The sequence below is a fragment of the Panthera pardus genome, unplaced genomic scaffold, assembly GCF_024362965.1.
Source record: "Panthera pardus isolate Hobbes unplaced genomic scaffold, ASM2436296v1 HiC_scaffold_1, whole genome shotgun sequence".
Lineage (NCBI taxonomy): Eukaryota > Metazoa > Chordata > Mammalia > Carnivora > Felidae > Panthera > Panthera pardus.
In genome coordinates, this window is record NW_026526654.1 from 89,833,135 (window position 1) to 89,859,322 (window position 26,188).

The following is a 26,188-nucleotide window of genomic DNA, read 5'->3' on the forward strand; positions in this document are numbered from 1 at the left end:
GCCGAACGCGGATGCCGTTAGCGTGGGTGCTGGCGAGTCAGCCGGTCACAGTCCGGCCACTCGAGCGTGAAAACACTACACGCACGTGCGGCCTCCGCGTGAAGGGACGAGAGCAGCTCGGTACGTTCCGCGCGAGGAAACCTGCCGGGCAAGAAGCGAGCACGAGGGCTTGACGTGGCGCACGATTCTAAGACCTCCCTCCAGAAAAACGGGATATTCTCATTTTCTTCGGAGTCCAGAGCAAACTCCACACATACCATTTCATCCACAACTATCTCAGTATTAATCTGTAAAGACCAGGACTACCTTGTGAAACAAAACTACAACTCTACCATCAAATTAAAAAACCTGGTGAGCACGCGTAACTCCCGATGTCCCGTAGTATTCTTTTCTTTTTTTTTTTTAATTTTTTTTAACGTTTATTTTTGAGACAGAGAGAGACAGAGCATGAATGGGGAGGATCAGAGAGAGAGGGAGACACAGAATCCGAAACAGGCTCCAGGCTCTGAGCGGTCAGCACAGAGCCTGACGCGGGGCTCGAACTCACGGACCGCGAGATCATGGCCGAAGTCCGTCGCTTAACCGACTGAGCCACCCAGGCGCCCCATATTATTTCCTTTTAAATAGCTGTTCAAATGAGTATCAGATGAAGGGCGAGGGGGAAATGCCAGGGGTAGACAAAACCACCTTGGTAACAACCCCGGTCTGCATCAAAGAGGAACCTCCTTCCTACCATGATCTTGGAACTCCTGGTGCCTCGCCCGGCGGGACCCCTGGTCAGCCCCTCCTTTCTTACTTTCCATCTCTTTCTCTTCTCCCGTTGGTTTCTGCTCTTTAGCCCCCCTAACACTCCTTGCCTCTGGAGCCGTCCCTCCACGCCACCCCACAAGGTCAGGAGTAGTGGTCACGCCCTCTCAGCCCACTCACTTCTCAGCACCTTCATCTGGGCCCACCTGGCCACTGAACCCAAGCCTCTGTCAGCGCCAGTGACTTGCTGAACACCGAAGCTGATGGCTTCTCACCGGTTTTCATCTTCGTAAAGCTCCTTTCGAGACTTTTTTGTTTTTGGATTCCAAGACCCTGCCGGCCTAACCTTGGGTCTCCACCTCGAATGGCTCCTCGTCTCCTGCACTGGCTCCTCTCCCTCTCCCACCCCTGGAGAGAAGACCTTTCCTTTTCTCTCCCTGTGCTCCTCTTTGGCAATCTCCTGTCTGCACAATTACCCTGAGATACTGTCACACTTTACAGAGAGGTTAAATAACGTGCCCCAGACTTGCCTCATATGTAGCAGAGCCAAGGTTCAAACCAGGTCCGACTCTCTCTGAAGGCAGTGGCTTCACGACCGTGTTGTGCCGGCAACCACAGCTCGGTGCTGGGTGACTGCGTATAAGGTATGATGTGGAGAAACCCCCTGCACCTCTCACCCAGCTCCAGCCGATGATCGAGTCGTGCTTTTTCGCTTTCCCAGGAGGCTCTCACCTGCTTGTCCCTCACTCTGGATTCCTCTGAAGCAAGTCCCAGACACATCGTTTTGCTGGTAGATATCTCAGTACGAGTCTTGTAAGAGTAGACTAATCTTTTAAAACTAAAACACAATGCCACCATCACGTTACAAAATCCAGTCGTGGTTCATAATTCCCCAACTGTCCTGTAAATGTTCCTCTTCTTTTTCTCATTATTTTAAGATAATTGGAGAATCACATGTAGGTGTAAGAAGTAACACAGAGGCCCGTGTGCCCCTTGAACTTTCTCTCAACGGTAATATCCTGTGAAACTATAGTACAAGATCTCAACCACCGTATTGCCATTGATCCAGTCAAGACGTAGAACGTTGCCATCACCACAAAGATCTCCCATGTGGCCCTTTTATAACTATGCCCAATTCTCTCCCATCCCATCTCCACTCATCACATCCCTTTTTGATTCCTGGAAACCACTGATCTGCGCGTCATTTCTATAGTTTTGTCATCTCAAGAACATTATTATAAAAGAAATGATACACTATGCAACCTTGTGAGATTGGATTTTCGTTCCCCTGGCATACTTCTCTGAAGATTCGTCCAGGTCATGGTGTGCACTGATAGTCTATTCCTTTTTGGCGCTAAGTAATGTTCCATGGTATGAATGTGCAGAGTTTAACCATTCACTCATCAAAGGACATCTGGGCTGTTTCTAGTCTGTGGCCTATATGAAAAATACGAACAGGTTTTTCAGTGAACACATTTTCATTTCTCGTGATAAACATTCAGAAGTTCGATTGCTTGGCATACGGTGGTTGTACATTCCATTTTGTAAGAAACTGCCCAACTGTTTTCCAGAGCAGCTGCACCATTATACATTCTCACCAGCAGTGTATGAGTGATCTGCTTCTTCCTCATCCTTGCCAACATTTGGTGTTGTCACTATTTTTTATTTTAGCCATTCTGATTGATGTGTTCAATTTGCATTTCCATAATGTCTAATGAAGTTAAACATGTTTTCATATGATTATTTGCTATTTTTATATTCTTTTCATTTTCTAATTAGACTGTTTTTTTTTCTGTTGAACTTTGATAATTCTTTATATATTCTAAATACTAGTCCTTGGACAGAAAGTAGTTAGCAAATTTTTTCCTACTTTAGCTTTTCTTTTCATCTTCTTAACAAGGTCTTTTCCAGACCAAAAGTTTTACATTTTATTTGTTTTTTTTTTTATTTTTAATGTTTATTTATTTGTGAGAGACAGAGACAGAATGCGAGTGGGCTAGGGGCAGAGAGAGAGGGAGACACAGAATCTGAAGCAGGCTCCAGGCTCCAAGCTGTCAGCACAGAGCCTGACATGGGGCTCGAACCCACGAACCGTGAGATCATGACCTGAGCCAAAGTCCAATGCTCAACTGACTGAGCCACCCAGGCACCCCAAAAGTTTTACATTTTAATGGAGTCCAATTTATCGAGTTTTTTTTCTTAGATGGATTGTGGTTTTAGTGTCAAGTCTAAGAAGTCTTTGCCTAATTCAAGATCCCAAAGATTTTCTTTTTTTTTTTTTTAATAAAAGCTGTATAGTTTTAGGTTTTACATTCAAGTTTGTGGTCCATTTTGTGTTGAATTTTTTATAAGGTCTGAGATTTAAGTTGAGGTTCTTTTTTTGCATGCAGATGTCCTGTGGTTCCAGCACCCTTTTTTTTTCATTTAAATTTTTTTAACATTTATTTATTTCTGAGAGATAGAGAGAGACAGAGAATGAGGAGGGGAGGGACAGAGAGCGAGGGAGACACAGAATCTGAAGCAGACTCCAGGCTCTAAGCTGTCAGCACAGCGCCCAACGCGGAGCTCAAACTTACGAACCATGAGATCATGACCTGAGCCGAAGTAAGTTGCTTAACCGACTGAGCCACTCAGGTGCCCCGCTCCAGCGCCCTTTGATGAACATGCTATCTTTCCTCCGCTGAGTTGTTTTTGCACTTCTGTCAAAAATCAATTGTTTATATTTGTGTGGAGCTATTTCTGGATTCTCTGCTCTGTTCCATTGATCTGCATGTCTATTCCTCCACCATTACCAAATAGTCTTGATTATTGTACTGTATAAATCACCCTCGAGGGGCGCCTGGGTGGCGCAGTCGGTTAAGCGTCCACTTCAGCCAGGTCACGATCTCGCGGTCCGTGAGTTCGAGCCCCGCGTCAGGCTCTGGGCTGATGGCTCGGAGCCTGGAGCCTGTTTCCGATTCTGTGTCTCCCTCTCTCTCTGCCCCTCCCCCGTTCATGCTCTGTCTCTCTCTGTCCCAAAAATAAATAAAAAACGTTGAAAAAAAAATTTAAATCACCCTCGAAACCTGCTAGAGTGATTCCTCTCTCTCTATTCTTCCTTTTCAAATTATCTTAGCTCTTCTAATTCATCAGCCTTCGCATATACATTTTAGAATCATTTTGTCTGTGTCTAAAAAGTCTTGGGGGGGTTGGTAGAAATGGCATTAAATCTGGATATCAGTTTGAGGAAAATCAACATCTTCAAATATTCCTATCCATACACACAGTATGTTCCTCTACATATATCTTCTTTTATTTCTTTAATCAGCAGTGTATAGTTCTCAGCACACAAGTCATATAAATGTTTTGTTAGATTTATTTTAAGTATCCCATTTTCTTTTATTATAAATACTTTTTTATTTTAACTTCAGAGTCCATATGTTCATTGCTTGTATAAAGAAATAAATGGTTTGGGTATGGGGATTTTGTTCTGTTTTTGTATTGTGTGATCTTGCATTGCAAAAATCTAGGAGATTTTTGAAGATGCCTTGGGATTTTCTGCATAGACAACCATATCATCTGCAAGCCGGGACAGTTTTATTTCTTCCTTTCTGTTCTAAATGTCTTTTATTTCATTTTCTTGCCATATTGCACTCTCTTCTTTTCCCCTTTGTCAGTCTTGCTAGAATTTTTGTCAATTTTATTGATCTTTTCAATGAACCAGCTCTTTGTTTCATTAATTTCTTCTATTCTTCTTCTGTTTTCAATTTAATTGATTCCTGATCTTACCTTTATTATTTCTGTCTTTCTGTTTGTTTTGAGTTTATTTTGCACTTTGTTTTCTATATTCCTGATGGAGAAGCTTAGATTATTGACTTGAGTCTCTTTCTCTTTTCATTCCGTGCTATACTATTCCTTATCATAATTCCTTTAACTGTGTCCCACAAATTTGGTATGTTGTAATTTTTTGAGAGAGGAATCAAGAGAGAGAGGGAGCGTGCACCTGAGTGGGAGAGGGGCAGAGAGAGAAGGAGAGAGAGAATCCCAAGCAGGCTCCATGCTCAGTGTGGAGCCAAGAATGGGGCTCAGTCTCACAACTGTGAGGTTATGACCTGAGCCAAAATCAAGAATCAGATACTTAACCAACCAAGCCACCCAGGTACCCCAATATGTATTTTTAATGACATTGTCTTTTTATTGAGTTTTGAGTATTCTTTTTTTTTTTTTGAAGCTGCAATGTTTTTTTCTCTCTCTCTTTTTTTTTAAATTCCAGTATAATTAACATACAGTGTACAATAGTTTCAGGTATACTGCAGACTGGTGCAAACACTGTGGAAAACAGTATGGATGTTCCTCAAAAAAAATTAAAAATAGAATCATGATCCACTAATACCACTCCTGGGGATTTACCCAAGCAATATGAAAACACTAATTGGAAAAGATATATGCACGCCTATCTCTAGGATTATTTACAATAGCCAAGAAGTGGAAGCATCCCAAGTGTCCATCAATAGATGAATGGGTAAAGATGTGATATATATCTCACAATAGAATGTGTGTGTGTACACACACAATGGAATATTGCTAGACCATAAAAAATAGTGAAGTTTTGCCACTGCAAACACATGGATGGATCTAGAGGTTATAATGCTAAGTGAAATAAGTCAGTCAGAGAAAGATAAATACCATATGATTTTACTCATATGTGGAATTTAAGATAGGCTTTATTTTTATTTTCATCCAATACAATGTATTGACCCATGATGGTTTATTTTTTTAATTTTAACACTAAATTTTTATTTAATTTATTTTTTTAATTTACATCCAAGTTAGTTAGCATATAGTGCAACAATGATTTCAGGAGTAGATTCCTTAGTGCCCCTTACTCATTTAGCCCATCCCCCCCCACAACCCCTCCAATAACCCTGTTTCTTCTCCATATTTAAGAGTCTCTTATGTTTTGTCCCCCTCCATGTTTTTATATTATTTTTATTTCCTTTCCCTTATGTTCATCTGTTTTGTATCTTAAAGTCCTCATATGAGTGAAGTCATATGATATTTGTCTTTCTCTGACTGACTAATATCACCTAGCATAATACCCTCTAGTTCCATCCACGTAGTTGCAAATGGCAAGATTTCATTCTTTTTGATTGCCAAGTAATACTCGTGTGTGTGTGTGTGTGTGTGTGTGTGTGTGTGTGTGTGCACCACATCTTTATCCATTCATCCATCAATGGACATTCGGGCTCTTTCCATACTTTGGCTATTGTTAATATTGCTGCTATAAACATTGGGGTGCATGTGCCCCTTCAAAACAGCATACCTGTATCTCTTGGATAAATACCTAATAGTGCAATTGCTGGGTCATAGGGTGGTTCTATTTTTAATTTTTTGAGAAACCTCAAAACCTGGAAAACAAACTGCTAGAACTGATCCATGAATTCAGCAAAGTTGCAGGATATAAAATCAATGCACAGAAATCAGTTGTATCCTATAGACCAGTAATGAAGTAACAGAAGCAGAAATCAAGGAATCTATCCCATTTACAATTGCACTCTGTTTTCCAGAGTGGGTGCATCAGTTTGCATTCCCACCAGCAGTTCAAAAGAGATCCTCTTTCTCTGCATCCTCGCCAACATCTGCTGTTGCCTGAGTTGTTAATGTTAGCTATTAACAGGTGTGAGGTGGTATCTCATTGTGGTTTTGATTTGTATTTCCCTGATGATGAGTGATATTGAACATTCTTTCACGTGTCGGTTGGCCATCTAGATGTCTTCTTTGGAGAAGTATCTATTCATGTCTTTTGCCCATTTCTTCACTAGATTTGTTTTTTGGATGTTGCATTTGATAAGTTCTTTATAGATTTTGAATACTAACCTTTTATCTAATATGTCATTTGCAAATATCTTCTCCAATTCTGTTGGTTGCCTTTTAGTTTTGCTGATGGTTTCCTTTGCTATGCAGAAGCTTTTTATCTTGATGAGGTCCCTTTTTGCTTGCTTTCTCCTCGAGGATTTTGATGGCTTCCTATCTTACATTTAGACCTTTCATCCATTTTGAGTTTATTTTTGTGTGTGATGTAAGAAAGTGGTCCGGGCTCATTTTTCTGCATGTCACTGTCCAGTTTTCCCAGCACCACTTGCTGAAGAGACTGTCTTTATCCCATTGGCTCTTCTTTCCTGTTTTGTCAAAGATTAGTTGACCATACATTTGTGGGTCCATTTCTGGGTTCTCTATTCTGTTCCATTGATCTGAGTGTCTGTTTTTGTGCCTGTACTATACTGTCTTAATGATGACAGCTTTGTAGTATAGCTTGAAGTCCAGGATTGCGATGCCTCCAGCTTTGGTTTTCTTTTTCAAGATTGCTTTGGCTATTCGGGGTCTTTTCTGGTTCAATACAAATTTTAGGATTGTTTGTTCTAGCTCTGTGAAGAATGCTGGTGTTACTTTGATAGGGATTGCATTGAATATGTAGATTGCTTTGGGTAGTATCGACATTTTAACAATATTTGTTCTTCCTATCCAGCAGCATGGAATATTTTTCCATTTTTTTGTGTCTTCTTCAATTTCTTTCATAAGCTTTCTATAGTTTTCAGTGTATAGATTTTTCCTCTTTGGTTAGATTTATTCCTAGGTATTTTATGGTTTTTGGTGCAATTGTAAATGGGGTCAATTCCTTGATTTCTCTTTCTGTTGCTTCATTATTGGTGTATAGGAATGCAATTGATTTCTGTGCATTGATTTTTATATCCTGCAACTCTGCTGAATTCATAGATCAGTTCTAGCAGTTTTTTGGTGAAATCTTTTGGGTTTTCCATATAGAGTCATGATGGTTTATTTAGAAGTGTGTTTTAGTTTCCAAGTGTTTGGAGATTTTCTTGTTATCTTTCTGTCATTGATTCTACTTTGATTCCACTGTGATCAGAGAACATGCTCTTTATTATTTCAACTACTTTAAATGCATTGAGGTTTGTTTTATGGCTCATTTACTAAGAATATCTTTTTATTCTAATGTTTTTCACATCTGTAGTCTTGCTAACCCTGAGGAAGTTGCTCCTCCCATGGCTAGCTAATTCCCAAAGATAGCAAACAACTCCCGCATGAGTGTATCTTTCATATGCAAACAAATCAATCCAAAACTCATAGCCTCAGCCACATTTTTTACCAGGCTTTCAAGGACTCTCACATTCTGGGCCACTATCCACCTGCCTAATCACCCCAGGGCCAGATACCAGACAACAGGCTGAAATTTTTCAAAGCAGCCAATCCTAAGACTGTTTACCCTGCCTTGCCTTTCCCACAGAAACAACAGTGAAGAGTTTTGCCCATATTTCTTCACACCCTTGCTGTCTCCTGCTGACTCTGGTGCTTCCCCCATGTGGCCCTTCATGGTATGCTGTGCCCCCTGCTTCCAGAGAACTGTGAGTTAACACTTTTTCCTTCACAACAGTCATTTCCAAGTCTGCATGTCTTATACTACCTGATTAAAGCAAATCTTGGATACATTTAAAAACAACCAGAATATGGTCTATCTTGGCATATGTTTCACAAGCGCTTGAAAAGAACATTCTCTTGCTGTCAGATGAAATGTCAATTAGATCCTATTGGTTGATGGTGATGTTGAGTTTTTCTAAATCCTTGCTGATTTTCTGTCTAGCTGTTCTATCAGTTGTTGAGAGAGAGGTGTTGAAGTCTCCAATTTTAATTGAAGATGTGTCCATTTCTCCTTTCAGTTCTATCAGTTTGAGCTTCGTATATTATTCAGTTCTGTGTTTAGTGCATACACATTTAGGATTGCTATTTCTTCCTACTCAATTGCCATTTTTATCATTATATGATGTCCTTCTCTGTGTCTGATGACTTTTTTGTTTATTTTATCTGATATTAATACAGCCATTACTGCTTTCCTTTGATTCTTTGCTTATGTCTTTTTCCATCTTTTTACTTTCAACCTACCTATGTCATTATATTTAAACTGAATTTCTTATAGACAGTACCTAGTTGGGTCATGTTTTATAATCCATTCTGTCATTATGTCTTTTAATTGGTGTATTTAGACCATTTATATATAATGTAATTATTGATAATGTAAAGCTTAAGTCCACCACTTTGGTTTTTTTTGTTGTTGTTGTTTCCTGTTTCTTACATCTATTTTTTTTTATTTCAGTTTCCTTTTTCCTGACTTCCTGTGGTTTGCTTAAATGCTTCTTATAATTTCCTATTTATTTATCTAGCAGCTTTGCATGCATCTTGGTATAGCTCTTTTAGTGGTTGCTTTAGATATTACATTATATATATAACGTCACAGTCTACCTGCATCATTATTTTACCAATTTAGGTGAAATATAGAAATCTTACCTCCCATTCCATTTCTTTACCTTTCTCTATAATTGTTTTAAACATTTCCTCTCCATACATCTAGAATCACATTAGAGAGGGTTATAGTTTATGTTCCAACTGTCCAATTTAGAAAACTCAAGAGGAGAAGGAAATTCTATTGTATTTACTCATATTTTTGCTTACTATATTCTTTATTCCTTCCTGATGTTCTAAAGTTCCTTCCTTTATTTCTTTTCTATATAAATATCTTCCTTTAGCCATTCTCTTATGATATGTCTGTTAGTGAAATATTTTATAAATGTTCTTTCATCTGTGAATGCCTGGATTTCCTCTTTATTCAATGAAGAATATTTTTGCTGGTATTAGAATTTGTGGTTGACTTAAAAAATATTGTGCCACTTCCTTCTGGCATCCATGATTTCTGATGAGAAATCCTCTATAATTTGGATTGTTTTTCCCTATGATTAAGGTATTATTTTTCTCTGGCTGATTTCAAGATTATTTTCTTTGTCTTTAGTTTTCAGACATTTATTTATCATGTATTTTGGCATCATTTATTTGGATTTATCCTCTTTAGTGTTAACTTCTTTAATCTGTGGGTTTATGCCTCTTGCTAAATTTGGAAAGTTTTCAGCCATTATTTCTTTGAGCACTCTTTTTAGTCCTGCCCTTATCCTACTCTCCTCTGGAACTCCAATGACACAAACATTAGGGTTTTTATTATAGTAATACAGGTCCCTGAGAGTCCCTTCTTTTTTTCCATTCTATATTCTCTTTCTTGTTCTGATCAAGTGGTTTCTTTATTATAGCCCACTGATTCTTTTCTCTCTTCCATCCCTCTGCTGTTGAGCCCACCCACTGAGCTTTTCATTTGAGTTAATGTGTTTTTTAGCTCCAAAAATTTCAAATTCGTTCTTTATATCTTTTATTTTTCTGCTGAGACTTTCTATTTCTTGCTGAGGTTTTCTATTTTTCATTTGTTTCAAACATGTTTGTTATTGCGTGTTGAAGTAGTTTCATCATGACTGCTTTAAAATTTTTATCAGATTATTCTAGCATTTCTGTCATCTTGGCTTTTGCATCTATTGATTTTATCATTCAGTTTCAGATCCTGGTATGATAAGGGATTTTAGATTGAAATTTAGACACTTTTGGTGTTACATTATAAGACTCTGGATCTATTTCATTTAAACCATTTATTTTAACTGGCTTTCTCTGACACCACAAGAGGGGAAGAAGGATGGGGTGGGCACAGTCGCATTACTCTCAGGCGGAGGTAGAAGTCCAGGTTTTTCACTTGACGTCCATTGACACTCAAGGTGAAGAAGGGTCCCTCTTCTGGGAAGGGATGGGGTTTCCATCTCCCAATGTGATCTCTACTGACACCTTGGTGGTTGTGGCCTTGTTATTAGTGGGCAATGGTGAAATCCCTCGCTCTCCACTAGGCCTCCTTTGACGCCAACTCTGGGGGGTGGGGGGAGATACGTCATGACTTCCTGATGGAGGTAGAGTTCAGGCTCCTCACATGGCATCCACTGAAACCACAGGCTATGGGACCCTTTTTACCAACCAGTGGATGAAAGTCCCAGCTCCCTACTTGGCCTTCTCTGACACCACCCCAGAGGGGGTGTTGGGACAGCTCATTGTAGCCTCACTAAGTCTAGGCTCCTTTTTTGGCCTTTACTGGTATCAACGTGAGGGTATAGGTTATTTCTCTGATGCTAGGCTGGAGTAAAGCAGTCATTGTCTAAAACTTTTCTGTCTTGCTACGCTTCCCTTTTCCTGGCCCTTTGGCTAGAGGCAGAATGTTTATCTTGGATTTTTAGGTTTGGGGGATTTTGTCTGCACCCGTTGGTATTTTGGATTATTGGCTTCTTCAACTCCAAGTCTGAGATTTGTGATGCAAAAAGAACACCCAGGCAAACCCACCACCATGTGAGTCCCAAGGTCCCTCCCTGGTCTGCCTTCTTCTCTCCACTTTTCAGGGTCTTCTTATGTTTTTGTTTCTATAATTTCCAAGGATTTTAGTTGTACTTGGCAAGAAGAATTGGGAAAAGTACATCAACTCCATCATCCTGGGAGCAAAATATTTCTTTATTTTTAAATAGTAGTTTAAATAGAAATCAATGAAATCTGTATATTGCAGTTAGTTAATATGTCTCTCAAGCCTCTGTAATCTACTGGTTCCCCTACTCCTCTCTTTATTTTCTTGCAACTTTTTGTTTCTGAGAAGCTAGATCATTTGTTTCCTAGAGTTTCTCATAGCCTGGACTTTGCTGATTGCATATTTGAGGTATTTAGTATGTTCTTCTATCTTTTGTATATTCTATAAACTGATAGTTAGATTTAAAGGCTTAGGAGATTTTTTTTTCCTTTTGCAAGACTGTTTTATAGGTGGTATTATATATTCCCATCAGAAGGCATATGTCTCGTTGTCTCCCAGTGGCGATGTCAGCAACCATTGATGGCCATTACCTAGCTACTTTAATTTATTACAGGTTTCAAAATGGGTTATTCAGACTAATATTTCAAGCTATCTCCAAGAGGCGTCCAATAAAGACTCTGTGGACACCTCAAACTTATCATGTAAAAAATGGAACAAATTATTTTCCTCTGCAGTAAGAAAACATCCGTTTACCTGGGTTTTTTACACTGATTAAAGACATTCTCCCCAGTCTCCCAGGTTTGGCCCCTTAGTGCAAGACTGACACTCACAGAGGCCGCAACAGCAAATGGGTAAAGTAGCCAATGGGTTCTCTCCAAAGATGGCAGCTGCTTCCCAGCTCTGGCTCCTTCTTGATTTATGATACTGTGGGTCCAGTGTTACTTGATCTTTCAATCAATGCTAGAAATTGGTGTTTTTATGTAAAAATTTACTGATTTTAAAATATTGGCAACAAAGGTTTTTTTTTTTTTACAGTTCTTATTTTTTTTATCATTTTTTTCATCATGATAAGCGTACTCTTTAATCCCCATCACCTCTTTCCCCCATCCCACACCCATCTCCCCTCTGGTAACCATCAGTGTGTTCTCTATAGTTAAGAGTCTGTTTCTTGGTTTGCCTCTCTTCTCTTGTTTTTTCCTTTGCTCATTTGTTTTGTTTCTTGAATTCCACATATGAGTGAAATCATATGGTATTTGTCTTTCTCTAACTGACTTATTTTGTTCAGCATTATACAGTCTAGCTCCATTTATGTCGTTGCAAATGCTAAGATTTTATTCTTTTTCTTGGCTGACTAATATTCCAGTGTGTGTGTGTGTGTGTGTGTGTGTGTGTGTGTGTGTGTGTCACTTTTATCCGTTCAACTATCAATGGACACTTGAGCTGCTTCCATAGTTTGGCTATTGTTAACAATACTGCAATAAACATAGGGGTGCGTGTATCTCTTTGAATTAGTGTTTTTGTATTTTGGGGGTAAATACCCAGTGTGATTCCTGGATCATAACGTAGCTCTATTTTTAATTTTTTGAGGAACCTCCATACAGTTTCCCACAGTGACTGCACTAGTTTGCATTCCCACCAGCAGTGCATGAGGGTTTCTTTTTTTCCACATCCTTGCCAACACTTGTTATTTCTTTTGTTGTTGATTTTAGCCATTCTGACAGGAATGAGGTGATATCTCATTGTAGTTTTGATTTGTATTTCCCTGATGATGAGTGATGTTGAGCATCTTTTCATGTGTCAGTTGGCCATCTGTATGTCTTCTTTGGAGAAATGTCTGTTCATGTCTTCTGCCCATTTTTTAATTGGATTCTTTTTTTTTATATTGAGTTGTATCAGTTCTTTATGTATTGATTTATTGGACATATTTGATATATATCAGATATATCATTTATTGGATATATCATTTGCAAATATCTTCTACCATTCAGTAGATTGCCTTTTGTTAATTGTTTCCTTCACTGTGCAGAAACTTTTTATTTTGATGTAGTCCCAATAGTTTATTTTTGTTTTTATTTCCCTTGCTTCAGGAGACATATCAGAAAAATGTTGCTATAGCCAAGGTCAGAAAGATTACTGCCTGTACACACTTCAAGGATTTGTATGGTTTCAGGTCTCACATTTAGGTCTTTAATCCATTTAGAGTTTATTTTTGTGTGTGTTGAAAGAAAGTGGTCCAGTTTCATTCTTTTGCATGTGGCTGTCCAGGTTTCCCAACACCATTTGTTGAAAAGACTGTTTTTTTCCCATTGTATATTCATTCTTCCTTTGTCAAAGATTAATTGACCATATAATTGTGGGTTTAATTCTGGGTTTTCTATTCTATTCCATTGATCTATGTGTCTATTTTTATGCCAGTACCGCACTGTCTTAATTACTACTGTTTTGTAATATAACTTGAAATCTGCAATTGTGATATCTCCACTTTTGTTTTTCTTTTTCAAGATTGCTTTGACTATTTGAAGTCTTTTGTGATTTCATATAAATTTTAGGATTGTTTGTTCTAGATCTGTGAAAAATGCTGTTTTTAAAGCTAATATTCTGCAGGTCAAAAGAAGCACACGTTCTGCAGGTCAAAAGAAGCACACGTGTGGGCTGGGGACAGCTTGGGAGACGTGATGTGAGCCCCCTCGTTCTCCCTCCTGACTCCTCCCTCTGCCAACAGAGGCCAAATCATACCTCCTACAGCTCCACGTTGGATCTCGAGTGCCTCTCCCTGCTACCCTGGCATCATTCCCTCTTTGAGGGACCTTACCAGTGGCTTTCCAACTAGCCTTTCCACATCTGTTACTCATTCCCTCCAGTTTCCAGGGTCATTCCACTGAAACCTGGATCTGGGCCGGACACACTCACTCAGCAAACTCATACTAAGAGGCTCCTGGGAGTCAGGTTCTGTATTGAGTGTCAGGGGACAGAATGATGACTGAGATATTGTGTCTCTTTACAGTGTAGTGGAGGAGCTAGAGCTACAAACAGAAAATTCTAAAATAATGTGAAAATGCAACAATATGATGGTGATAAACCAGGAGTCAGTGGAAGTCGTTGGGGTGGGAGGAGGCAGCCAACCTATCTGGGCAGTGTCCTGAAGAAGGTGAGTCTCAAAGGATGATTAGAAGTTAAGCGGGAGAGAGGGGAGGAATGGAGATTTCTGACGAGACATGGAGGAAGCAACACGGCATACGCAGGAGTAGTGATTTGGTGTGGCTAGCCCCTGAAGTGCCAGGGAGGGAGCGGTGACGGCTGAATCCAAAAGTGGGCAAAGTCACCACTGAACACAAAGTAAAATCCCAAATCCTCTGACATCAGCAAGTACTTCCAGGTTTCTCCCACTGACGTCTCCGTGCTCCCCACCCCCAGTCTGCCCATGTACGCACTCTGGTTCCTGAGGACTGCTTATTTATCCCCACCTTTGGGCATTGCACCAACTCTCTCCTCCCTAGAATGTCCTCCCTGTCTGCCCCTTCCTCCAGCCTTTCTTTCTAAAGTAATTCAAAGTCTTCATTCCCAAGATTCTCCCTGCCTCGCCCCAGAACCACTCCCTCCTCCCCCTCCTCCCCAGGGTTGCCCTGCTTGTGTTTGCACTCCTGTGTTCTCTTTGCTTCCCCTCTAGGGTGGGGGCTCCTGGACAGAAGAGAACAAATTCGCTTTACCCCCAAAACATGTCCCTTCATATAGTGAGTGCCACTATACGTATTGAATTAATTGGGGTCTTGAAGACTAATGCCTCTTCTCCCAGTTTTGTGGCATAGCTGTTGGGAAGGAAAGAAGGCTCATTAGCTTGCCATCCTGAGGGGGACCCAACAGTAGCTCTCTGAGGCTCTGCGAAACAACTTCCCCAACCGCCAGAACTGCCGTTGCTATGGTTTCTCCCTCCCACTAGGAGTACTTAGGTGAATGCTGATTGAAGAACAGGGTTCCACTGGCCAAGGCCTTTTCAGGCCATTTTAAGAGGCAAAAAAGTTGGTGAAATGACAGAACGCCTTGAAATTATTCCGATATCAGAGCGCCGTGAGAAAAACTCACCACAGTGAGAAATTAATTGTGAGACCGCAGCCAAAAATCTTTTTAGAGATAATGCTACAGATCTCATCCATCATTAGCCAACCTCAGAAACATGAAGATACTTGTTAACCTAAATTTATTTCTGGATATGACTTATTAGACACTAAGACGATTTATTTTTACTTTTTTGCTAACATAACTTTTAAATGTATGGATTCAGGATTAATGTGGCATTTGAGATTATAATTAGTACTCAGCTATAAGTAATTGCTTCTAAGCAATTACTAAGCAAAACTAAGAGATTAGTTTCCTATTCAAAACATACTAATACAAGGCACCGTATACAAGACAGAGACTGTCCCTTCTGACTGGTAATCAGTTGCTAAATCTTCAATGTTCGAAAAATGGAAGGCATAAGCTGAGAGAAGAATTGATTGTTTCACGTTTAACTTCGGCCCTAAAAGAGACCTAGGAGTGGTCTTCTAGATTCTGCTCATAGAAGCCAGCTGTCCAACACTCATCAGGAACTAATATTTAGGTTCAGTGCTAATACCAAAGAGATGCGCTTGGTAGAAAATGTGCCACAATCTCAAATTTACTTACAAGATGCTTGGGATTTTAAATTTTATCATATTGTGCCTCTTCCCCATACATGACTGTTCTAACACGAACAGAAGATGGGCACCTCTCAGTTGGAACTAGTATTTATAGGGTCAGGATGTGACGTTTCCCCTGAAGCACATCCACATCTGTCAAAATCGTGCTAAGCCCAGTTATAAAATCATAAGGATCAAATTAATGTAGACTACGGGCCACGGGTCCCCCAACACACAGCCCAGGAATCTGTGTTTCTAGCAGATTTCTGAGTTGATTTTTATACAGCCAGCCTCAGTCCAGATGCCCATAGAGCAGGCAAATTTTCAAATGTCAGTGGGCCAAAGAATTGCCGGAAGTAATTTAGAATGTTTGTCCGGAGTCTAATTTGCTCAGCCTGGGGAAGTGGGGGGATTGACATTCTGACGTTTCCCTGGCTGTCCTCACACTGGTCTTCAGAAACACAGACACGTGGCATTTCAAGCAGGTGCTTTGAAAATAGCTGTATCTCCCTGATGTATCTCCACTCTGGAAACGCATCTGTAAAAGTTGGGCTGTGTTCCGCCCCAGAATGGCAAAAACTGCTATATAAGCATCATAGATTGATTGGTCCCTTTTCGGCCCCTATGGACTCAAAACAGGAGTTTGTCCATTCAGCAGCTTGTTCCACACGGGGAAGGGGACGAAGCTCAGGCAGTCGCCCTGCGTCACACCGTGTCAGCGGTTGCCTTGCTCTGCTCGGGCCTGAGCCTCTGCTCTCAACGGACGGCATCCCCCGTGGTCAGTCTGTTCTCCAGGCTGCTAAGCAGCTCTCTCAAACACCCTGCGGTCGCCCATCACTCTCCTCACGAGTAAAACCACATTAAAGACCTCTGATAAATCTTTCCAGGATCTACTTTCTGCCTTTATCCTACTCAGCTTTCTGCTTCCTTTGGTGCCACAAGCCTCACCGCTTTTTCTGCCAGCTCCTTGGCTTTGTTTTTCTGTGGCTATCTTCTTTCCCCTTTCTTTCAAAATGTTCTCCCTTGCCTTCTCTGATATAGACAAAAGGTCAGAAGCCAAGCCCATCACAAGGGGAGAGCCCCGTGTCCCAGTTTGCTCTGTGTCACAGTGGCCGCACCTCTTGGGCTTGCAGACAGCCTTGGATGCAGATACCAAGCAGGTCCGAGGCCGAGAGCCACCGTGTCGAGGAAGGCAGTTGCCCGGAACGCATCTTCCCTCTAAGGATGGAAGTAGGTAGATGGCTGGCTCCAGTTGTTGCTCCGTGCAGCTCCTCCTTCCTCCTTAATGCAAAGTGAGTCTCTTTAAATCGGAGATCCTAATCTCTCGAGTGTCTACTGCCCTAGGCCTTGTACATGATGGGATGTAAACTTTCGTGTTGCAGAAGAGGAAACAGGCTGAGAGGGCTGAGGCATTTCATTTCAGGCCATGTAGTTGATACAGGAAAAAGCAAAGACTTAAGGGGCACCCGGGTGGCTCAGTCAGTTAAGCCCCCGACTTCAGCTCGGGTCATGATCTCACCGTCCGAGAGTTCGGGCCCGGCGTCAGACTCTGTGCTGAAGGCTCAGAACCTGGAGTCTGCTTCGGATTCTGTCTCCCTCTCTCTCTGCTCCTCCCTCTCTCTCTCTCTCTCTCTCTCTCTCTCTCTCTGTCTTTAAAATTAAAATTAAAAAAAAAAAAACATTAAAAGCAAAGACTCAAAATTGGGTGTCACTGACCCATTCTCCCATCGCACTGCTGGGAGTGATGGGGAAGCAGAGAGGGTGTGGACGCCACGTCTCAGTTCTTCTTGAAGGCATTTTCCGAGGCCCTGTCTCATTTTCTGCCCTCACACACTACACTCTGGTGCACAGACCTGGTGCGAGAAAGGTACACAACAGCAAGGCTGAACGTGAGCTGCATGGTGTGACACAAATAACCACAGTGGCTTTTTATTGTTGGTAGCATAACCACTGGATAAAAGTAATGCTCAAAATGCATATCATTAAAAGCAGAATATACATATATTTTTTCAAAATAGCAATTACTTCTATCAAAGCTCATGATTCAAAGAGAATCCGTACTCATCAATGAGGAAAAACTTAGAAGACCATCACAAATAAGTTTTACATAATAGATCATTTGAAGTAATAAAAATTTCTAAAATCTTATCAAATGATATGTCTAAAAAAATTTTAGAAAGTTTTTCAACATTATCTACTGTATAGTTTCAAATAATCAAGCAGGTTATTTCTGGCTCACGTAATGGTGGGTTAGTTTATCCAAGACAAACCCTACTGCTGAGAACACGTAGAGAAGTTGAACAATGTGAACAGACGTGTATGAAAACTTCCGAGAGCTACCAGAGTAGCAAAGACTTGAAGAGCCAAGATCCCAGCCAGAAAAGATGAGAAGGGAAGTGAACCATCTTATTCACAAGGCACCTGCCAATTTGTAAACAAACAAAAACAAAGTTGAGAGGCTAAGAGGCTAGAGTTTCTGGCAATCTCATGGGGCTAGGAGAACAAAAATTGAACTTGGGGGTCCACCAGAGGACAGGCCCTTGTAAATACCCCCACTCTTTCGGTCTGGACCTCCGGAGGGCTTACTAGGAGTAAGAGTAACCTGAAATCAGGCAACACTCACCAAGCCAAGTTTGAATCCGTTCAGACTTTGGATTGATGATACCGCACCTACCGTAACTGCTTTCCAGAAGCAAAAATAAATGCCCTCCAGACAAAGTTGACATCAGCCCGAGGCTCTAAGTTCCACTTTCAGATCCACCCTCCCATCAGCCACCATAGGTTCACTTACTACTCACAGTGCTGGTCTTGAACGCTCTCTTCATTTCTGGCACTTCCGTGTCTTTATTTCACTTACTTACTTGTCACAATTTTTAAATAATATTTTGTTGAGAATTCTTATACCTGAAGAGGGAAGAAGAAACTTGTAGCATAGGTCTTCCTAGTATGTTGCCAGAAGTCGAAGTCACCTGGGAAAATCTTTTCTCTCAGTTTCCAAATCTCTTTAAAATCAAAATACACATATATCTAAAAAGTCCTCCCTGAGTACTGAAGAGATGGTTATCAAGTACATCCTTATCTCTTCTTTCCTTTTGTCTATATTATTATTTCTTAATATTTCTATGGTAAGTGAAATAAAACTCAGAACTAACAATTTCTCTACTTGTTACAAGGTTTCACAAAACATCTGGAGGAAGAGATTAGCACTGAACTCTAATCCAGGTTTCAAGAAGCTTCCCCCACCACCCCCCGCACCGTGTACTCCTTTGCCATGACCCACCCCACCACGACATCTTAATTTAAATTTTGGACCAGTAATTCACAAAGAAAACATAAATGACAAAGAGAATTAAAGAGGATACAGCACATTTTCTAAAACTGAAAGTCTTAGGAATTGGTCAATGAGAAAAATCCTCTATCAGCCGCTTCATATAACATGTTTAATGTAATTTTTATGAACCTAAAACATGCTGACACCCTGATCTTGGGCTTTGAGGCTCCATGGTTTCAAAATTGAGGGGAAAAAATTGTTTTTTAAGCCACTCAGTCTCTGGCATTTTGTTATGACAGCCCAAACTGATGAAGATAAGGAGTTTATCAATTTTATTAACATTTTCAAAGAACTAAACTTTAGCTTTGTTGCATTTTCTCCATTATTTGATTTCTAACTCATTGATTTCTTATCTTTATTATTTTCTTCCTCTGCTTACATTGTTTCATTTTTCTTTTTTTCAAGCTTCTTAAGGTAGAAATGTAGATAATCAATTTTAGGCCTTTCTTCTTTTTCTAATGTATACACTTAAAGTAAAAATTTATCTCTTAGCACTGCTTCAGGTGCATCCTGCAGATTTTGAAGTTTTTCATTTTCATTCATTTTGTTTATTTGAAGGATCTCTTATGATTTTTTCTTTTACCCATCTGTTTTTGCTTAATCTCTAAATATCTGGTATAGAAAATACCAAATATAGATAGATAGTAGATAGGTAGGTAGATGGATAACTAATTTAATTCTGCAAAGGTCAGAAAATATACTCTGTGTGATTTCCATTCTTTGAAATTTATTGAGGCACGTTGCATAGTTCAGCATGCTTTCTCTCAGCAAACATTTCATGTGCACCTAAAAAATGTATATTATGCAGTTGCTGGGCATAGTGTTCTATAAAGATAAACGAGGTCAAGTTAGTTGATAGTATTATTTTGATGTTCCATATCCTTGCTGACTTTTGTGTAATGTTCTATCAGTTGCTCAGTTATTCTAACTATGAATATAAATTTGTCATTTCTCTCTTTGGTGCTTTCAATTTTGCCTTATGTATTTTAGAGCTCTGTTACTTAGTGCATACACATTTAGGATTGATGTCTTCGTGATGAAATGATCCGTTTGCCATTTGTCTCTTTAATTTGTCTTTTTAATTTGTCTCTTTACTTCTGGTAATCTCCTTGTTTTGAGGTATATATTGAATGGTATAGTGACTTGAGCTTCCCTGTGATTTGGGTTTGTATATTCCTTGTATATATTTTTCCAATCCTTTTACCGTTCAACCTATTTGTGAGTCTCCTTCTATTGACTGTTTTTTTCCTCCTGATTATGGGTCTCATTTTCCTGTTTCTTCATATGGCTTGTAATTTTTTACTCAGTGCTGATTTTACATACAAAAGGATTTCCCCGGGGTGTTTTCTTTTTGTTTTTCCAGTGAGTGCAAGTCTTTTTTTTCCTGATAGGTGGCTAGAATGAAGATTTGATCATGCAGATTTATCAAGAGTCAAATTGATCTGGGGCTGAGCTGTAGTGTTAATTAAATTGGGTGTACCTCTGGGGGCTCCTGGGTAACTCAGTCGGTTGGGCGTCCGATTTCGGCTCAGGTCATGATCTCCTAGCTCATGAGTTTGAGCCCCGCATCTGGCTCTATACTGACAACTCAGAGCCTGGAATCTGCTTCAGATTCTATGTCCCTCTCTCTGTGTCTTCAGATTCTGTGTCTCCCCACTTGTACTCTGTCTCTCTCCCCCCCCCCTCTCAAAAATAGAGGGGTGCCTGGGTGGCTCAGTCAGTTGAGCGTCCAACTTTGGCTCAGGTCATGATCTCATGACTCGTGAGTTCAAGCCCCTCTGTGCCGACAGCTCAGAGCTTGGAGCCTGCTAAGGATTCTGTGTCTCCCTCTCTCTCTGTCCCCTCCCCCACTCATACTCTGTCTCTCACTCTGTCTCAAAAATAAATAAACATTTAAAAAATTTTTTTAAATTTTTTTGAATTGAGTGTACCTCTAATATCTGATGGAAAAAGGACATTTGCCATTCAGCCCAACCTCAGTTTCCTACACATCCACTGTGGAGTGGCTAGTCTCTTCTATCTTGTCATTGTTTGACACAGACATCATATAGTGTGGGCTCACTTAGACTCCAACTGTAGCACCACTCCAAAATTCAAATAGTGTGAAACTGTGTAATTCTTGGTTGTCTAGACTTGCCTACACTGACACTTTTGCAGTAACACTGTGCAGGGGGAGGGGGCCAGGAGGGATTAATTAATCCCTTAATTAATTAATTAATTAAGGCCAGGAGGGATAAATTAAGCCAAACTATTTCCAATTTCTAAATTCCAATCTGTCTGGCAACCTATATTGTTATTAGTGTCTTGACTGATGTCTTCCTCAACTCTATAAAATCTCTTCATCTACAGGAGGCCTGCTTCTCCACCTTCCCACAAATCCGGAGCTACTCTCCAGATATGAAAGCAGTTGTGGCTCTCCGCTCACCATCACTTCCTATAAGTCAGTTCCACTGAGTTTAATCTGCCCACTTTTCTTTGACAATTGCCAATAGACTTTCATTTTAGCAGGGTTTTTGTTGTTGTTACCGTAGGGATAATGGTATTTTTCATTCTATACTCTAATTTGAAGCAGAGCCATAATGCTGTTCGTAATAGCAAAAGATCAGAAACATGGAATCAGGGAAAATTACATGGCTTTTAATTAAATTTTTATATAATCATATAAGGAATACTATGAAGCTATGTGAAAGATGAGGAAGCTCTTTATTTATTTGCAGAAAAAGATTTCCATGATATATTAAGTGAGAAAAGCAAAGTGTACAATAGGGTGTACAATGCTCTACCTTTTGTATAAAAGAGGGAAGAGGGGCGCCTGGGTGGCTCAGTCGGTTGAGCGCCGACTTCGGCTCAGGTCACGATCTCGCGGTCTGTGAGTTCGAGCCCCGCATCGGGCCCCTGTGCTGACAGCTCAGAGCCCGGAGCCTGTTTCAGATTCTGTGTCTCCCTCTCTCTGACCCTCCCCCATTCATGCTCTGTCTCTCTCTGTCTCAAAAATAAATAAACGTTAAAAAAAAAATTAAAAAAAAAAGAGGGAAGAAAAATCATCTATATATAGACTCATATAGATTCATATCACATACGAACATCACAGATCACTTTTCACATCTGTAGAATGAGATTTAAAATACTTTCCTCAGAGTTATGCAATAAAATAAACATAAAACATTTGGCTCACTTCATGATATCAAGTTCTAGATAAATGATTAACACAATGACCTTTGCATTGGATTATCCCGGAGATGCCTTCATTTATGTTACACACTCGAATTAGTTATTCAAATATGTTACGTTTGCAGTGGCCTATTTTTTCCTTTGGTAAATTACAAGCAGGGACTGTATCTTTCCAAGGCCTATCCATCTACTAACCTAGTATGTAATGTCATATAGCCTGCAAGAAAAAAAAATGAATGTTTCCCATCACATGGTGATTGAGATGATACCAAGAGCCTCCAGACTGACCATCTTTGTTAATGGTACACACTGTGAACGAGGCCCCCATGGTACTAAGAGAAGAGCCCTGTACTCTAAATTCCTCACTATCACTGGTTTATTTCAAAGGCAATAAAGAAACCATAAAAGACGTTATGCTTATTGACTCCTCTTACCCAGAGCACCATAGTTCAATCCATACTTTTGACCATAAAAGTCTCCATCTGGTTCTTTAAATACATAATCCATTAGAAAGGCTGATCCATGACTTTTGAGCGGACCAGACATTAAAGCATTACATGCATCTGTTTTTGACAATCCTGTCAAGTTAGCGAAAGACCAACCAAATGTTGCTCTTGCTTCTCACCCATCCCACGAACCCAACATACTCAGATGGGAGAGGGGCATTCACACTGCATGCTCAGATCGGAAAGAGGCAACAGGGAAGCAGATCTAATGGAAGCAGGTCAGTTACCAGCCGGAACTAAAGTTCTTGAGCGATTCGACCACCAGTAATTCTCATCAGCTTGGGGTTTCTGGGACCTTGGGTCTGGGAGCTCAAATACAACACGGCAGAGCTGGGAGGCTGCTCTTAGGGCCCAGATATCACTCCCTCGGTACAAACACTCTTCACCTAGGCCACAGTGATATGTCTGTTTCTCTGGAAACGGAATGGCACAGTGACTTTCCGGCTTTTTGTGACAGGGATCTACAGCAAGAAGGACACTTTACATCAGGTCCAGTGCATACGTGTGGATGTGAGTATGAAAACACAGGAAATATTTCATAAAACGTTTCATAGAATGTTGCTTAAACCCTAAGAGCAATTCATTCTGATATTTTCTATTCTGTGCTATTTCATTTAATTTGGTGGGGGCATGGGGAGGAAAGAAATTTATTTCTCAGGACAAGCAACACTGGACTAGAAGAAAAGATTATCCTTTTATCTCCCACTATCTTCCAAGTTCGTGCATTTTACAAAAACTTCCTGGCAAGTCTTCCCAGCGCCATCTACTGTACCCTCTGGGTATTGCAAGTGCCCTTTTTTTTTTCCCCCCGGCACAAAGATATTTTTTTAAGGATGAGATTGTATCACAGAGCTCTACACACCAACAAGTGCGTAGAACACAGAACAGAAATGACTCCCCCAACACAGAAATGATTCCAAAATAGTTTAAGAAGTTTAGACTAATAGCTAACACACAAACCCAGTTCTCAATTCTCAGACCAAAGACTTCACATCCAATTCCAGAAGAGGGGCTTTCTAAGTCAGAGAACATCCACCTGATTGGAACCTCAGTAGCAAAACTGGCTGTGTAATCAAGGGTTTCCAGAGAGTGACAAATTTAAATTCAGGACATTCTAGACTAGCATTTCATAGAAATCTGCTGTAGTCTATCAAATACAATAACCAGGGAATCTCTCTGTAGTCCCTTGTCAAACCTCTGTCTGTGATTTTTTTACTAAGCAACTCATGAGTGTTTACTGTGCCCTAACTTATTCCAAAAGCTCTTTAAGATGATTTGTAACACAAACTAAAAAGTAGAAATCTCTTTTGTTCCTTTGTGAATGGTGCAGAACTTCCATTTTGATAAGTCATCACAGCTTACAGAATTTAATTTTTATATTCACTAGAAATAAATTTTATCTACCAGTTTGCCTAGGGATTGATAGCTCTGGATTCGTTTCTGACAAACATGTGCTCTGATACAAATACATTTGGAAGTATCTTTGTAATTTCTCCATCATCTGCTTAAATAATCATAAAAGAGCTACACTGATGTATTTGCAAGTAAGAGCATACACCCCTCCAGTAAAACAAAAGAAATGAACTTATTTTACTACTGCCTTTCCACTGAGACACATTCAGCACCATGAATTTCCCCCCCAAATATTTTACGTGTGAATATAAGAATAGAATGAGGAAAATGGAAAGACTTACAACAGTTTTAGTCACACTCAAAAGCTGGCATTTTTATGAGATGACTTTAATTTGAAAGTGAAGAAAAGAATAACTTATTGAAGTCTGAGATCTTTTTTCTTAACTCTTTGAATGTAACAACCGATTTTTTTTTCCCTAAGTGATTTGACATTAACAATTTTCAGGATACATAAATAAGGGTGTGGGTCAATGATGCAGAGAGAAATCATAGGGAAATGGCATTCTCCTATAATAATTATTCACAAAAATTTTAAAGGCTTACTTTTAAAGATCACTCCTGCTTTTAAATCATATTATCATATGTAAGTAATTATTAATTACCCAGATATGCCAAGGGTCCATTATATCTTCAGTTTCCGACTGCTATTTTGAGGGAGGCTGAACTTTCTGGAATTTTTGCCAATTATTAATATGATGATTGAATAATATTTCAATAGCCAAGTCAAGAGAGTGGGTCTAGACCAGTAGCTAATGACCCTAATAACTGATAGCTAAGAGACATTCAATGATTCTAACTTGCCCTAAAACTGCCAAGGTTTCGGACAGGGACTCCATTCTCTCACAAGTCTCTTCTTGTCTTGATATATTTTCTGCTCTCTCCTACATATGATTTGTGTGTCAGAAATTTCACTGAGACATTTTTTATGTGCATTCAGATCATCCTTCCCAGAGGGCATCCAAGGGGCTGCCCCATTAGGCAGCTGGCAAGCAATCATCCATTAAAATATGTGAAGAAATATCATTTTTCTCACACTGATTTCTTACACAAGAACAACTTCTTTCCTTCTGGTCCATTTATAAAACAGCTGTCAAATTAAAACCCTGAATAGCTTCAAATATTCACATTTCACCTTACAACCTGACAACTGCATCACTTTAAATGCCTGCATACAAGTTCAACTCAATTATAAACACCTGGGGTTTGCCTGCTTGCTACTAAGCATGTTACATAAAAATATTCATCATATGTGTCTGTGACACTCCAAAGTGACAACGTGTGGCTGTAACAGATCTCATCAGTTAAGCATCAATAGCTACTCGCTACGTGCCCGAGTTTCCCTGGGAATTGCTTCATTCAAGACCGCCTCAGGAGACACCGGAGTTTTTTCCATAAAGCCGAGTCAAAAAACATTCTCTATATTGTTCAGTGCCTGCAGGTTAAGAAGACAGAGGTATACCAATCAAGGAGCAGGCACATGCTGGGCATCTGCTATGCTCCGGGCCCGGGAAGGCTGGAGTAGAGGGCAGAGCTTTCTCCAGGGGCTGGTCAGTTTAAAGATGAAGACGTCTGAAAACAGGGGACAAAATTAAGGCTTATTTTCAGTGTTTCCATTTAACAAAGTAATGCTTTTAGCCCAAAGGGAAAAAAGACAGCAATAGGATTATGCTATTCACAAAATGATTACAGGATTTACAAAACTATTAATTTGTGGTGTGACCTCCTAATTGTAAGTCTAAGCTCATGTGGACGTAACTTTAAATATCCCAACTTTTTTTCCATCGTACCTCGTCTTTTCCTCCTCCTCTACTCTGGAAGACACAAAAATATATATTTAAGATGTTCTGTCTTGAAGAAATTCAAGTCTGGTAAGGAGGAAAACACCAATACAGAAAAACAACACAAATCACACAAAACAGAATAAAATCAGGTCGAGACTTAAGAGCTGCAGGAAGTCTAGCTACATAGCCCCAAATAGGAGCAGCTGTGATATACAATTAGCCCACAACGCACACTAATTATGCAAATCAGGAGAGTAAGTCCGGGAAAACAAGGAAAAGGAAGTTGAACAGCAACCTATAATCAGGAGACACACACTAAAACCTAAGGTGAAATTTTTCAATGGGGGAAAGTGACTCAACTTGCAGTCTCCAAACCACCT

At 40.0% G+C, this 26,188-nt stretch overlaps 1 protein-coding gene across 1 annotated transcript in view; it reads left to right on the plus strand.

Moving 5' to 3' along the window:
* Positions 1-1,097: 1,097 nt before the first annotated feature.
* GJB2 (gap junction protein beta 2) overlaps positions 1,098-26,188 on the plus strand; it is a 33,178-nt gene continuing 8,087 nt past the window's right edge. Inside the window, exons 1-2 of the mRNA XM_053901120.1 lie at positions 1,098-1,537; positions 8,030-8,147. The gene's annotated coding sequence lies outside the window, so the exon portion shown is untranslated. The remainder of the gene's footprint in view (positions 1,538-8,029; positions 8,148-26,188) is intronic.